We start from the raw sequence: 11,136 nt of genomic DNA on the forward strand, positions 1-11,136 counted from the left end.
GAAATTCTTGAAAAACCTTATAAGCGTAGATTTGAACTCTATATCCAGACGCTTTTTGTCCTCCATTTCTTTCGTTTGTGATCTATTTTGTTGTCGCATTTCGCCATTACAGATGGGACGGGGTTTCAGGGTGGAGCCTGCAGCTTTGGCTTCCGTCAGCCCCGCCCTATGCGGGTCCTTCAGTGCTCGCTGCCGGCGCCTCTGAGAGAAAGGTGCCCTCGATTTTCGCCTGCTGCCAAACAGTCTATGCTCTCCCACAATGAGCCCGGTATTGGGGTTCAGTTCAGTTGGAAGTGGAGTTGGAGGTGGCGTTCAGAGCAGTCTGGAGCCCCAGTCTCCTTCCCGTCAGGGCAATCCCGCGGCACAGCCGACCGTCCCTTCTCTGGGGGCAGTGTGCGCGCCTCCGGGACCTCCTTTCTCCGCTACCCCAGGGTTCCGACTTACAGCCCGGCTCCCTATGGCTGAGCCTGGTTCCCCGGGGTCTGGGGAACTGGGGTTCAGAGCAGTCAGGGGCCCAGCACAGTTGGAGTTTTATCTCCTTTCCGCTAGGGAACGCCCGCCAGGCACTCGGCCTCCCTCCTCTCCGGCTCCGTCCTCTTCGCGTGCGCAGCGTGTCTCCGTACCTTAGGCTTTTACAGCTCCTCCGTGCTTCCTTCTGGTTTTCTCCTTGCTTCTTGTTGTAGGATTTCCAGTCAGTCGACTTTCCTGTAGTTCTGGGTAATGTCCATTTTATATTTTAGTTGTATTTTATTAAAATTGTTGTGTGCGGCTGCGGCTAGTTGCCTACCCGAGCAGCCATCTTGGATTCTCCCCTTAGTTGACTTTTTATTTTTATTTTTGGTAAGGCGAACTTGTAAAGATGGTCAGGTCAGTCAGACATTTAAAAGGCCACACAGGTTTTGTTAACCTTGATTTTTTTTTCTTGCATTACTCCCTGTTGTCGGTGCTCTCTGTTCTATCTTTACACAGGCTTCTCCTATGTTCCCTTTACAGAATGCTGCCTTCTCCAGATGACTAGCCAGGCCTGTGCTTCCCCTGCACTGCCCCATGCCGTAAAATCGCCTCTTCTCCTTCCCTCCTACACTTCAGTAGGATATTCTCAACCAGTAGTTAACATTAAGTCAATCTAATTTATTTAATTCATATTATATTGTGAATGAATATAACATATTCATCTTCTAAACAGTCTATGCATATTTGTTTCTAACCGATAAATATCATACTGATAGTATTGAGAGCCTATCATGATAATTTGTCTTAGCATTATGTCTTAAAGGTACCTTTAAACTACATGGCATAGATGATAGGTTACCTTTCTCATTATAATTATAGTAGAGGCCTGGTGCATGAAATGCGTGCACAGGGAGGTGTCCCTTCAGCCTAGCCTGCACCCTCTCTAATCCAGGACCCCTCAGGGGATGTCCAACTGCCAATTTAGGCCTGATCTCTAGGATCAGGCCTAAACCGGCAGTTGGACATTCTTCTCACAATCTGGGACCACTGGCTCCTAACTACTTACCTGTCTGTCTGCCTGCCTGATCACCCCTAACTGACCCCCCTGCTGGCCTGGCACCCCCAAGTGCTCCCCTACTGGCCTAGTCACCTCCAACTGCTCTCCCCCGCCAAAGTGCTCTCCCCTAACTGCCCCTCACTCCTGCCAGCCTGGTCACCCCTTACTGCCCCCCTGCCATCCTGGTCACCCCATGCAGCCTGCTTCTCAGTCATTTGGTCACCCCTCACTGACCGCCCTGCCAGCCTGGTTGCCCCATGCAGTCTGTTTGTTGTCCATTGGGTTGCTATGGTCACTTAGGCTGTTATATATAGAGATACTACTAGCAATATGGATACTGCCAATGATAATCACTATTTTTCTGACACTAATATGTTACAAAGTAAATTTGTCATTATTGTTTCATTGATCTTTAAAAATATCTTGTGTAGTAAGTATCATTATCATCACTTCCACTTCACAAGTATATTTATTTGAAAATGAGTAGGTATCAAATTCAAACTTCAGCATTGCTCCTGTTTTATTGCAGTCACAGGTAGGGAATGCTGAATGACCTGGTTAAATTACCAGCATTTAGCCACTATTTATTATACTGAAGATTTTGAAAGGCTGGATCATTGTCAGGCAAATAGTATAGTACTTCTCATACTCCTTTTTATTTTATTTTATTAAAGCTTGGGGAAGAATTATGAAGTAAGGTTCCAGTTGCCCCATGATAGGAAATAAACCTAGCTGGTTGAAAACGTTTCAGACTCCCACTCATCCTCCTCCAATAACTTCAGGAAATAGCACTGAATTTTTAATGGCCTGGTTCCTAATTGCTTCCGCAGCTGTGCAAAGGCAGTGTGTGAGTGAGAGGTGGGGGGAAAAAGGGATGTGAGATGTCAAAAAAAGTTTCCTCTGTATACTGTTATAAAATAGTGCACATTACTTAAAGGCAAAAAGAAATGTGATAGTGGTGGCGATATAATAATATAGTCTGTTCATTTAAAGGGTTTGACTGGCATTAATTTATTCATTCATCAGTATTTTAGGCTGGAGATACCAACATTTACATAGGGTTTGGTCACTATCCTCAACTGACTCACAGTCAAGTGGAAGAACCTTCCACTTGACTATAATACTCTGTATTATTCCAAATAGTAACATGTACACAGAGATACAACAGATCTACATTAGGATAAAAATGGAATTTTTATTCACATTATGTATGCTTTGTAATGAATAAGGTATGCTATGGATTAGCCTAGTACACTTGAAATTAACGTAAAATCAGAAACTGCATTTGGGATTATAGGAAAACATAGATGGGTACCTGAAGTATTCCACATCAGAGAATTTGGAAATAAAGACCAGAATGTTGCTTTTTATATTTAAATACTTAATTCAGGTTATCTATAATAATAAAAGTGTAATATGCTAATTAGACTGGGCAGCCAAACAACCTTCAGACATTCTTTGGGACGACCTTCCAGACAAAGCCTGGGGTGCAAGGGATGGGCCCCTTGCACAAATTTTATGAATCAGACCTCTAGATATTAATGATCAGCTATATATGCTTTATTATTGAAGGTACACAATGGCTACAATATCCAAAAAATGTTTATCTAAACCTAATTGGTTATTGAAACATCAAAAGATTAAAGCAACTGTTAATTACAAGGGAGATTGATTAATAATGACAAAATAGAGAAAAGAGGGCCTAAGAGTCAAATGTTGCAAATGTCCATCAAAACACTTTTCAATGGGCAGGGTGGGGAGGGGGGGCATGTTTTCGAAAGATTAACTTCATATCCTTTGTTCAGTCTGCAGAGGATGAATTAAGTTTTAACATATTGTGTGACTTCATAAAATATTCTACTTTTGTAATTAGAGCTGATTGAATTAAGTTTGATTATAACATTTTTTTATCACTTTAATTCTCAATGGTGGGGAATAATTTTCTTTGCTTCATTTTTCAAAATAATGTCTAGTGTTCTTTGGTCCTTTCTTGACCTCTCCTCTATTCCCCTGCACCCTGCTGTGCTACCTGAGATATAATTTAGAGATTACCTGGGCTGGTGAAAAGGAGAATAATAACCACAATTTTGTCTGGATCTATAAAATGCCAAACACTCTGCTAAGCATTTTTTATAAATTAGCTTATTTAATTTTCATCACAGCCTTAGGATATAGGCATGATTTTTTCCGTTCTGTGGTGAGTTTAGCTAACTGCCCAAGAATACAGTTATTAAAATTACATTTAAATTTAGATTTGTCAGACTCCAAGGCTCAGGATTTTAATCCAATGCTTTGTGGACATGGAGCCTGCTTGTGATTTGCCTTTCATTAAATTATTTACAGTAAACAATGATGATTGCATGTGAACTGAAGTCTCTCTTCATTAGTGTTATTGTCATACCTAACTCAAAGTACAGTAATGGAGCTAGAAAAGAACATAGTGCTTCTTATCAAGCAAGCTAGACTTTGGGGCAAGGGTCCACCTTTTAAGTTAATGATCCAAATGCAAATGAAAATGTTTCTTCTGATAAGAGAGATTACAAATTATGCTTTTTGAGTACATTTAATAGACCTCATGTCTAAGTGTGTTCTTGAGTTAAATTTCAATGTAAGCCAAAAATGCTTTTATGCCTTGTTCCTTGATTTTAGAGATATTCAAATAAGGACTGCGGGGGAAAAATGCTGTTTTTAATTTATTCTGTCATTGTTCAATTCCATTTTCTGCATATGTAAATTAAATGAAATATATGTAATTACCATTGTATTATGCTTTTTACATGCTCTCACCTTGGTGTTTTGTTTTTTTTGTCCACTTACTCTATACATTAAAAACTAAAAGATTGAGCTGAAACCGGTTTTGCTCAGTGGATAGAGAATGGGCCTGCGGACTGAAATGTCCCAGGTTCAAGGGGATGTACCTCAGTTGCAGGTACATCCCCATATGTGCAGGAGGCAGCTGATCGATGTTTCTCTCTCATCGATGTTTCTAACTCTCTATCCCTCTCTCTTCCTCTCTGTAAAAAATCAATAAAATATATTTTAAAAATAAATAAATAAAGGTTTGAACACTTTCATGCTGATTGTGGATTTGTCTCTTTCTCATTTTAAATTGTCAATTTTTATGTATGTTGAATCTATGTGATCTGTACATAGACATAGAATTATGATATTTCTGTTGGAGTAACTCCTTTATCATTATGCAATATCACAATTTATCTCTAGTGATTTATCTTGCATTACTCTCTTTTTTTCTGATATTAGTATATCTGTACCATATTTATTTTGATTAATTTTCTATGTTTAAAATGTGTCTCTTTTAAGCATAGAGACACATTTTAAACATAGATCTTTTTAAAACATGTTCGTGTTGTGTTTTTTTGTTGCATACATAAGCATACATATTTTTAAAACATGTTCATGTTGTGTGTTTTTTTGTTGTTTGTTTATCTGTTCATTCAGCCTGAGAATATTAGTTTTTAGCTTGGGGTATTTAGTCCATTTGTATTTAATGTAACTAGTGATGTCATTGGGTTTATATTCACCATTTTATTCTTTGAGTCATAATTCTTCTTTTCTACTTTCTTAGCTTCCTTTGGGTTACTCAAATATTTTCATTTCACTTTTTCCCTAAATACTAATTTGTTACTTATGGATTGAACAAATTCTTAATGGTTATATTTGAGATTAAACATGTATCCTCAATTTACTGGAGTCCAACACAAATTATTTCTTTACAACTTCCCTAACAATGCAGAAATCGTAGGACGCTTGCATTGCAATTTCTTCATCTCACATTGGGTGTTAATGTTGTCATGCAGTTTTAATTTTAATGTGTTTTTATTCTATAAAGCATTGTAATTATTGTTTTGTGTAGTAAATTCTTTTAAAAAAATAGTTTTACAATGAACTACACATATTTAATGTGTCCAATTTAGATAAGAAATCAACCGAAGGACTTGTATACATGTATATGAGTACAACCAATGAACACAAAACTCAGGATGGAGGGCATAGGGCATGTATGGGCTGGGGAGGCAACGGGATATGTACACAGATAATAATTAAATTAAAAAAATAAAAAAATAATTTCTTCTGACATTTGCAAACATTTATGTTACCATCACCACAATCCAAGCAATAGACATGTCTACTTCCCAAAGCTTCCTTGTGTCCCTTTAAAGGTTTATTATTTAAAAACTTGAGTGTTCATTTATATTCCCCCTTATATTTATTCTCTTATTTTCTTATTTATGCCTTATTTTAATTTAGTGATTTTTCGTGTAATAATTTTCTTTTTAAAACATTTTCTTAAGTGCGTCTTTTAGTGTATATTTACTGGTCACCAATTCTCTCATTTCGTGGGTCAGAAAACTTCTTAATTCCACCTAAAACCTGGCAGAATAGTTTTAATTGGCATAATATTCTAGCTGGTCAGTTAGTTTTTTCACAGAAGTTTGAAGCTATCATTAGATATTGTATGACTTACATTTGGTTGAGGAGTGAGCTAATTATTAATAGTACTTTTGCTGCTTTGAAGTTAAAATGTATTTTTCCTCTCTGTACAATTTTTAAATGCTTTAAAATTAAACATATGTAAAAAGAAGTGAATATAACTATGGTTACTTTTAAATGCTCTTTTTGTCTTTGGTTTATAGCCATTTTTGATGTGCAGAGGTGTGGTAGTCTTTGTACTTGTTTTGTTTGGGGTTTGTAGAGCTTTTTGAACTATAGGTTATGTTTTTCATCAATTTTGTGAAATTCCCAGCTTTCATCACTTGAAATATTTTCTTGCCCAATCATCTTTCCTCTTTCCACTTGTGACTCCAAGTAAACTTACATTATACCTTCTCTTATTGCCCATTTATCTCTGATGTTATTTTCTGTAGTTTATATATTTTTTCTCTCTGAATTTCAGTTTGAAAATTTGCTTTGACTAATCTTCCAATTCTATCCTGCCTAATAAAAGAGTAATATGCAAATTAACCATCATTCCGCTACACTCACATGCCATGCCCACCGGCCAATCAGAGCAAGTATGCAAATAAACCCAACCAAGAGGGCTACAGCCACAGAGAGCAGGAGGGAGGCTTGAGTTTCCTAGGCATCAGGAACATTCTCCAGACCAGGCTGCTCCTAGCCTGTTGGCCCATAGGCCCTGAGGGGCAGGGGGTCCCAGAACGCCCCCTGGTCACACAGAGCCTATGAGTGTAGGCACCAAGTGGCTGAGGGCACAGTGGGAAGTCTGCAGGCACTTGGGAATGTTCTAGCACCAAGCATAAAATGTTAGACACACATTTATTACCTAAGAAAGAGAGTGCAGAATAGTTAACAGTCAACAATTAATGTGATAACAATAACCATGAGGATTTATGGCCTCTCTCTGGTGCTTTGGTGGTGCCCTGGGGCGTCTGGAAAAGGGGGGTTACCCTGACTTTCCAAAGGAATGTTATCATAGATGCAAAAGACAATAGACAGGCTCAGTTAGGGTAAAGATTGACTTTTGTCAGGGAAGATTCTAGCCTAGGACATGACTACCTGCCATAAACTGCTTTTAGTTGAAAGGTTTTAATTTCAGACCATTCTTTGTGGTTATTTTAGGTCTGTGAGTTTGCAAGGCCATCATGCAGTATGCAGGCCTTCCCCGAGCTTGTTCTCTCTCTGTCTCTCTCTCTCTCTCTCTCTCTCTCTCTCTCTCTCTCTCTCTCTCTCTCCTCTTAAAAAAGAATGATGATAACAATTACTACTACTAAAGCACTCATTCACTATTTGACCATCACTGTTTAAATTGCTTTGTAGAAATTAACACAATTCATGCTTAGAACTGCCCTCTAAAATCATATTCATTTGACAGATTTGACAGATTTAGACACTGAAGCACACAGTTAAGCCAACAACACAGCTCACATGGCTAGTGAGGGGTAAACCAGCCTCCCTGGTTTATGGTGAAGGATTCAGAGAGAGAGAGGTGGCCTCGAAAATGTTTGTTGTTTGCTTTGGTTTCTTCAGTGGCTCTGAACTTTTTATCCTTTAGATGTCACTTTAAGAGAAAGCTTAGCAATTCTTAGCACTTTTTCCAGTTTAGAGTTTTTCTTCTACACATTTATTATATCTATAAAATTTTTTTCCTGATTCCCCTAATATCAATATGAACTATTTTGTTTATATTTATTTCTTATCTATTTCATATCATTTTTAATTATGAAAGCTGCATAAAGTAAGAAATTTATTCACTTTATTCATCATTTTTTAAAATATATTTTATTGATTTTAGAGAAGAAGGAAGGAGAGAGAGAAAGAAACATCAATGATGAGAGAGAATCATTGATTGGCTGCCTTCTGCACGCCCCTTACTGGAGAACAAGCCTGTAACCCAGACATATGCCCCTGGCCGGAATCAAACCTGGGACCCTTCAATCCGCAGGCTGATGCTTTATCCATTGAGCCAAACCAGCTATGGCTTATTCATCATTTTATACCCAGTACAAAGTAAGTAGTATAGTGTCTAAAATAGAGTAGATATTTATTTAATATTTGGGAAAGAATAAATGAAAAAGTCATTATAAGAAATAGAACCCTTGTATAATATATGAAGAAAGAAGTTATCACTGAACATTTTATTCCTACTGCACAAACTTACATTTAGTGAGCATAAATTTTAGGCAACAACAACAACAACAAATGGAATTGTGCCACTTAACTTTCCTATTCAGTGCAGTTCTTACAAGTGTAATTAAAGGTCAGTGAACCAAATTTTCAAAAAGCAGGCAACTTAATTGCCACAATTGTATCATTTAGTTGAATAATAAAGCATTAATGGTAGTATAATATTAAATTTTAATGTGGTTATCAAAAGTCAATAAAAAGATAATTAGAAATAAGTAAGCCACAAATAAGAAGACGAATCCTCCCTTTTGGAATGGTTATTGACAGAAAAAAAGGAAACCTTATATTCTTGCTTTGCAGTGTTTAATTTAATAATATAAAAACATAGAGAATATATTTCATTTAATTAGGTTGTATAATATATTGCAACATTTTCAAAATAAACATTGCCTTGTAGTTGCAAAGCAAATAGTGCAACTCCAAGCCATGATAGCCTAGTCTTGTTGGCTTAAGGATCAAGTCTCAGGAGTGATCCCCCTCATCCTTCCTTCTCAGCAAGGTAATTTTCAAGTAGATTCTTATCGCTGAAACCAGTTTGGCTCAGTGAATAGAGCAGCAGACTGAAAGGTCCCAGGTTCGATTCCAGTCAAGGGCATGTGCCTTGGTTGTGGCCACATCCCCAGTGGGGGGAGTGCAAGAGGCAGCTAATCAATGATTCTCTCTCATCGATGTTTCTAACTCTCTATCCCTCTCTCTTCCTCTCTGTGAAAAATCAATAAAATATATTTTAAAAAAAAGTAGATTCTTATCTTTCCCTGCCCCTTTAGGTGTTCTATTTGACTTTTTTTTCTGGATTTCTGTTAGAGGATTTGCATTGTTCACAACTTAAAGCAGAGTTGAGAAATGCTATTCTGAATAGCTCTCTTTTTTATTTTATATTTTTAAATTTTAACATCTGTTTAGTCAAGGAACAGAACAGTTTTGAACTGGGACATGTTAGGACAGTTGGATATATCAAAGCAAAGGATTGCTCTATTAGTATAATGTTGTGAAAGAAATTCAGTATATGCAAATTTGAATTTTATTGGAAGTTTAGCACCAGACTGAACACTAGTATGTCATTTTTTTTTAGTGTTTAAAAGACCTTAATTTGTTTTCTTTCATATTTAAACTTTTTTAGCTTCTATAATAGAATCTCATTAGAACTATCTCCAGTAGAATTTCTGATAATTAAAACAATTAGCCTGGAAAAAAGAAATTGAAACTTGGGTGAGTTATGAATTTGCACCACCTTTATTTTTCCAGTCGGGATGACAAAGCACATTCCCTCTAGTTATAGCTTCGGCTCCACTCTCACTAGAATCTATCAAAAAACTGCTCAAAAACAATTCTTATATCTCCAATAAGATTGCTGTGTTTTAATTCCTTAAAATGTCAAACAGGGTTTTATTTTATCACATGTTTGTAGAGTTTCAATGTGAAACTTTTACATGCATTTGTTATTAAGTCTCTTTGAAATGTATGAGATGGATGGCAAATCACATCAGGGAGGTGGGTGATGTACTAGTAAGCCAGACATCAAAATCAGCCCTATGGGTTCCTGATTCTCACTGCACTTTTTCTGAAAAAGGATGAATGCAACAAGTTTTAACCTTGAAAAGGTGGTTACTCAGATAGAGCCAGACCTATATCAAGTGAGTTTAGATGCTAATTGGTCAAGGAACTCAGAAGGAAGTTAACACTCTTATGTCAAAATCAAAAGCCCTGGGGGGGCAGGGGCAGGGGTCAGCACTAATCATCACACTCAGTGATCATTGTCAAAGATTACTTAGGTATCTGGCAATATTCAATTCAAAGCACAAATGTTTTCAAGTCTAACACCTGTGTAAAGGCATAGATCTAGAAGTATGCTTTTATCTTTGTCTCTTGTTAAACAAAACATTTTGTAAGAAACAATCAAGTTTGAGACATAGTAACTTTGGTTGCAAGATAGCAACCAAAATCCAAAAAGGCATAGGATAAATGTCCAAATGTAAAAGACATTAAATAAAAATCATCATATCAGCAAACCCACTTGCAAAGCCTTATTCTTCAGTGAATTCATTCTTGTCCATATTTTGACCGTACCTTGCAAACTCTGAAACTTGATTTCCGGAATATGTGAAGTTTCTCTATCTCCTGGGTTTGATGCATTGTGCAATCTCCCAGAGACTGGTAAATAAAGAAAGAATGGAATTGCATTTGTTTATAATATGTCCCTGTAGACTTTAGGTTAAGCATCTGAAGTCTCCCTCTTTCTCATTTATTTGTCATCAAATTCAGCTAGAGCAGTGGTCGGTAAACTGTGGCTCTTGAGCCACATGCAGCTCTTTGGCCCCTTGAGTTTTTAGCAAAGGCCAGATGAGGAGTACCCTAATTAAGTTAATAACAATGTACCTACCTATATAGTTTAAGTTAAAACAAAATTTGGCTCTCAAAAGAAATTTCAATAATTGTACAAATTGTTGATATTTGGCTCTGTTGACTAATGAGTTTGCTGACCACTGAGCTAGAGTCATGATATAGGCATGATATCTATGGACAATGCTTTTTTACTCCAATCCTGTTGTCCTTAGATGCCATGGGTGATTGATTCTTCTTGATAATCATTCTGTTATATTAATGTTATACACAGTACTCATCTTGCAGTAATTAGTCTTGGTGGAATTTGGGGATTGTACATTAAGCTCACCATCTCTAGAATCAGACACCCTGGGTTTAACAATCACCTGTACCCCATACTAGTTATGCGATTTGGGGGAAAATTAAAATTTCCAAGCCTCACTCTTCTGTTCTTTAAATTTTCAAATAGGATAATGTCTACCTTAAAGAGTTTTTAGTTTATCAAGGAATAATTGAAAAAAAAAAAAAAAACACAGCATTTAGCACATGGCTGGATCATAGTAAGCATTCAGTATTACTTGTTTACATATCTTTGCATAAATAAATTGTATATTGTTTTAGTTTTATCCTCAGGGGGCAAT

The sequence above is a fragment of the Pipistrellus hanaki genome (assembly GCF_964339955.1).
Source record: "Pipistrellus hanaki genome assembly, chromosome: 9".
In the NCBI taxonomy this organism is placed as follows: Eukaryota; Metazoa; Chordata; class Mammalia; order Chiroptera; family Vespertilionidae; genus Pipistrellus; species Pipistrellus hanaki.